Source organism: Choristoneura fumiferana, chromosome 24 (assembly GCF_025370935.1).
Source record: "Choristoneura fumiferana chromosome 24, NRCan_CFum_1, whole genome shotgun sequence".
In the NCBI taxonomy this organism is placed as follows: Eukaryota; Metazoa; Arthropoda; class Insecta; order Lepidoptera; family Tortricidae; genus Choristoneura; species Choristoneura fumiferana.
In genome coordinates this window covers 13,431,259-13,437,258 of record NC_133495.1, presented here as the reverse complement: position 1 = coordinate 13,437,258, position 6,000 = coordinate 13,431,259, and the positions used below count along the sequence as shown (strand labels likewise).

General features: G+C 38.4%; 1 protein-coding gene and 1 pseudogene across 1 annotated transcript in view; one reads left to right on the top strand and one right to left on the bottom strand.

Moving 5' to 3' along the window:
• LOC141441719 (uncharacterized) overlaps positions 1-6,000 on the bottom strand; it is a 162,232-nt gene that overhangs the window by 65,819 nt on the left and 90,413 nt on the right.
• On the top strand, positions 4,426-5,746 carry LOC141441879 (lipase 1-like; annotated as a pseudogene).

Below are 6,000 nucleotides of genomic sequence, written 5' to 3'. Positions count from 1 at the left end.
AATGCATCAAAGATCATAGCTAAGAAAAAGGAGAGGTAAAAGAAAAAGGCATAAGTAATCAAACAAAAAAACATTTAATTGGTCGTGTACTTATTTTAATATTTTGAGCGTGATCAAAATAATACTTATTCGCTTTTAAAGCTTCAGTTTTACACGCAATTCGTCATAAAATTATCGAATAATAGTTTAGGACACAGCTGTGCAAACTCAGAATCTACAACGCCTTGCTATTTACTTTCGAACAACTATTTAATCAACAAACTAGTCCATTAATTAATGAAAACAAACACTGTTGTGACATCACAATACAAATTAAGTAAATACAAACAATTTAATCTAACTTTAATAACATAATTCAAAATTAACTATGGGCTAAATTAAACATACTTCGTCGTTAACCTTTTTACAAGTCACTCACGCTTGTCACTTTAAAAACTAGCGTTCTATTTTTGAAACCGTGACAATTCGAAGGGCGGTACGTTTTATTTTTAATCGTATTTGAACAGCGCGCGCTGGCCGCTCGGCCGCGGCGAGTGGCCAGTTGTGTCTGATACCTATCACCCGTTTTTGTTGATGCCATGGGACATGGATTAAAGCGGGAGCGGACGCGGTTATAAAACGGACGGCCGTCTGACAGCTCTGCATACAGGGCCGGTTTGCAGTGTGCCCTGTATGCAAACTGAATACGCCACTGTAGGGGTGTTTTTTGAATTTTTAGGGCTCCGTAGCCAAAATGGCAAAAATGAAACCTTTATGGTTTCATCTCGTTTGTCTGAGCGACTATCCGTCCCTCCGTGGCTTAGCTTACCTATAGGTATAGACTATTTAGTGCTAGAAAACTGTTATTTTGCATTTTATTCTACCACTTTGTCAGCATATTTACAAAAAAATATAATAATTATTATTTTTTTATTTCACCAATATGCCGACAAAGTGGTAGAATAAATCCGTCTATCCCACTAGTTCCATTGAGTAGTCCCATCATGGGACTACCTACTGTGTAGGAAAAACAATTTTTTTTTCGGTTACCTCCCATAGACGTAAAGCGAGGGCGATTTTTTTCTAATCTAACCTTATACTATGGAATATCGTTGGATAGGCATTTTAAAATCATTACGGGGTTGTGAAGACGATTTTTCGATAGTGATTAATTTGTGAAAAATTCAGCTTTAAAGTGCAAATTTTTGTTAAATTCCAGCGTGTTCTAAAAGTTACCTTAAAAAAATTATGATGTTTAGTATGAAACCGCCCTAAATTCTTCATTCTCCGCCGACTATATGCCTCGAACCCTAAACACATGCGTCACCGCCAACTGACGCGGCGACCAACCCTCTGATTATCTTTATGATATTGTCTGCACTTCGTATGTTGTTTTACACATAAATGTGTTGATCATTGATACTAAATAACTTCGTAGTATTCAATCGTTAAGTGGTTTTATTGATCCTTCTCCATTCGTTGACACTCGTGTTATGTTTTTTAGCCTTGAATCGTTGTAAAACGATAGTTAAACGCTTTGTAATTTGAAGTAAAACTTTATAATTAAAAAAAACACCGGCCGATAAACTATTTACAATATAAAGTGTTTGATAAACTGGCCATGAGCGTGTCGGACACGCCCGAAATACGGTTCCGTAGCCATTACGAAAAAATTAAGTAATATTTTTCGAAGGATTTCGTATTTTATACGGAATCTTCCATAGTTTAGGTATATTTTATACCTTAGGCTGCTATTTACTACTATTTACTTATTTAATAATTCTCAAGCAAACTTAACCGTTATAGTTTTCCTTGAAAGTTTGATATACTTACTACCATCCTGAATATTTTCAATTTTTCCATCTACTAGTTTAGATTTTAGAGGAGGGGGGGGGGACGCTCGATTTTAATGAAAATTTGCACTTTAAAGATGAATATTTCGCTAACAAATCGCTGAATCGAAAAATCGTTTTAGCAACCCCGTAATGGTTTTAAAGCCACACTACAAGGTTGGATGAGAAAAAAAAAACACTTCCACTTTACGTCTATGGGAGGTACTCTAAAAAAATATTTTTTGCTACAGAAACCTGTTAGGGCCAGTACAGACGCACTGAATTCCAACTGCAACGTAATTGCCAACTGCTTATACATTTGTCATTGTAGTTCCATTGCAGTTGGTACAACTGCACGCTGACTGCGATAAAAATGTATGAGCAGGCGGCAGTTGTGGTTACGTTGCAATGAGGGCTATCGCGAATGAATTCGCCGCTAGAGGCGCTAGTGTAGCGTAAGGTCTCCGAAATGTCAAATTTCATGGTTTTTGGGTGAGCTACGCGGTTTATTTATAATTAGAATAATTTTGTGAATATTTTGCAATATCTGAAATTAATTATGGCAATTATGCGTTACGGGGCAATGAATGTCTGTGTTTTGAGACAGTTTTGTCTTTCGGAAACTTTTGTCTTCCCTTTTTTTCCGAATAAAACGGGAGTAAGCAACACTGTGGTGGCTGGATATTTTTATGGTACGGTTTTAAGGTGTTTTAAATATGATTTTAATCTAAACTTTGTTTTAACGTCCGTAATAACAGACTCTGAAAGCCACACTTAAAAACCTCACGCAACAGTGCGCCATCTAGTGAGACAAAAAACGATAGCCCTCATTGGAATGCAGTCCATCTGTAGGTACACGCCCTTAAAGGTTTGACATCCGCCTGGAGAGAGATCTCTCTATTGTAGTGTCCCCGCTATATAATACTAAGTCTCATTTGACCGCTGTCATTTCGATATAAATAAATAAATAAATAAATTTCACGGGACAATTCACACCAATTGACCTAGTCCCAAAGTAAGCTTAGCAAAGCTTGTGTTATGGGTACTAAGCAACGGATAAATGTAATTATATAGACATAGATACATACTTAAATACATATTAAACACCCAAGACCGAGAACAAACATTCGTATTTTTCATACAAATATCTGCCACGACACTACAACTACGAACTTAAAAAAAAAACTCAGACACGGAATTTAACTAACGGGCGAAAGCGGCTATTTGGGTTCGCGCTGTCATCGTTCATATACCATTACCTTATTTCGTTATATTTCGTTTACCCGACACTAGCAAGATTGCCATTTTTTTTTAAACTAACTAAATTTACTTGCAGATTTCAGTACCCTATCGTTGACTATTGCGAAAAAACAAACCAGAATTGTGATATTCGTTTTTCAAATGCTCGCGAAGTGTAGGTATTAGTGTGTTTCTTCAATATGCATTGTTTATGGGGTTATTACAACACGAACGCCACCTGGCGAGGAGGCGGGTAAATTACCCCGTTCACGGGGGTATTGCGCACGTAGAGAAACTATTGTCTTGCCCTTAAACTAGGGTGACCACGTTTGGCAGAGTTTTAAATACTGTCTCGAACATAAACATGTTTTTTGGTAAAAAACTAAGGTAAATGACCTGTTGTAGATAGTAATGTCCAGAATTTATGTGGGACTTAATCTTTAGTCATTTCTGACCGACTTCAAAAAAGGTTAAAGGTTATCAATTCGGTTATATTTTTTAATGTTTGTTACCTCAGAACTCAGTCGTTTATGATTTGTTATTTTTTTTTTGCGTTTGTCTAGGAATGCTTTCAATTAGGTCCCATAAGCACCAAATTAGGATCTGATGATTGGATCTTAAGGAAACTGAGGGAACTCTTCAAATATTGTAGGGACACCTATGGTAAATTAGATATATTTAATAGTAACTCGTGCATTTGCTCTTGAAAATCATCATTTGGTGAAGTGGATTGATGATGAAAAACCACATTTAACAGGAGTATTTCTTTAGGATCCAATCATCCAATCCTGATTTGGTGCTTATGGGACCTAATTGAAAGCATTCCTAGACGAAAGAAAAAAAAAATCGGTTTATAAATGACGGAGTTCTGAGGTAACAAACATAAAAAAACAACCGAATTGATAACCTCATTTTTTTGAAGTCCGGGGAACAAGCAGCAGCTAGTAGAAATAAATTAAATATCCCATAAAATAATGAAACTCATGGAGCGCCTACTAACGGGCGCGACGAGTCATGCTGTCCCTGTCTAATTGCTAATACGCGGGTTTATTAAACTACGTGTTGGCCGGGTAATGGTTGGGATTGGGACAGTGGTAGTTCTGAGTGCTGGAAAGCCTGTGAAATTAAAGTGACATAGCGCACATTTGGCGTGATAATGTGTTTCGTAGGAACAAACGCGAGACTTGTTTGAATGTTTTAGGATTGTGATGGATATTATAAACTTTTACTTAATTTAGCGTTTTAAGGGCGTTAAATACGTTAAATAATTTTGATTTAAGCAGTGAAAAATTTAATGAGACTAGCTACATTCTAAATGTTGAACGTATAATTTTGAACGTCTAAGTGTTGAAAGTTTAGTTTTTGCTTTTACATTTTTCTTAAAACAGTTTCCGTTAGGCAGTCGGAGTAAGCAAATGTCGTTGATGTAAACTAGGAATAGGTCGGCTCCAAGAATACTGCCCTGGGGTATAACAAACAGTTCAATTGTATTTGTTTCTTAAATTTCAGATTTCAATATGAACTCCAATTGGCTTAGCGAGCTCCTGGTGAAACTCATCATTACGGCGAGGTATTTGGCAGGCCAAGATGAACCGGAGAAATTTCCAGGTTACCCCGTCGAAGCCAACTCAACCCTCACCTTTCCTCAACTGGTAGCTATACAAGGCTACAGAGCCGAAGAACACAAAGTGATTACTGAAGATGGGTACATACTTACAATGTTCCGGATACCAAGAGGAAAAAAGTGTAAAAATTCTATAAGGAGACCACCAGTCCTGCTAGTCCATGGAGTACTCCAAAGTGCTGATACCTTTATAGACGCGGGACCAAAAGATGGCCTCGGTTATTTAGTTGCTGACGAATGCTACGACACTTGGTTTGGCAATGTTCGCGGGACATTTTATTCAAGAGCACATGTTTCTTTGGATCCTGACACAGACAGGAAATTCTGGCAGTTCTCCGTAGACGAAATGGGTCTATACGACATACCAGCTTTTATTGAACACGTATTGCAAGAAACAGGAGCACCGCAGCTGAATTATATAGGCTTCTCCCAAGGTGGAGGTACGTTTATGATCATATGCTCAGAAAGACCAGGATATTGTGATAAAGCTCGGTTGCTCATCGGCTTGGCTCCGGCCACGAGACAATTTTACACGAGATCTATACCTTTTAGAGAGATAACCAGAGCTGTCAACAAATTTCGAGAACCCATCGAAGAGGTTGGTATTTGGGAGATCCTTACCAAAGGATTTCCAATTCAAGAGCTATCTGTGGGACTTTGATAGCGATTTTAGATGCACCGCATCCCGGATCGGTGGCTCCGCAAACATTAGAAACTGCCTTCTCTCATGCACCAGCGGGTATTTCAACAAAGAATGCGATATGGCCAGGCTGTGAACAACAAGAAATTCGTCAAATTTGATTACGGACGTAAGAATAATTTGGAGATTTACGGCACACCTACTCCCCCCGAATATAACCTCAAGGCTGTGACGGTCCCAACTGTAGTTATTCAAGGTGTGAATGATGGTATTGTAGACATCAGAGACTCCACATGGGCGGCGAAGCAGCTGCCAAATCTGTCGGAGTATGTGAAAGTCGGCGACCCTCTCTGGACCGAGACAAACAGTCGATACGTTGGTGAAACTACGTTTCCTACTATAAGGCGGTACTTAGAAAAATATAGCTATTAATTTATTATGGAGCTGCAAGTGCCTGGTAGATACCTGATAGATGGTGACCAAAGGGCCGGGCCGGCCTTAGCTGCCGGCGTCTATAACCCTCAACTCACGAGGGAATACTGTTAGCCTTTTGGGGACTATGCTTCTGACTGGAGCCTGTTTGATTCTTATTATTAGTTCTATAATTTGTAACCAATAACTTCTGTAATTATTTATCAGTGGTGATATTTGGCTTCATCTTATTTTCGCACCAGGATTGCGTTCGC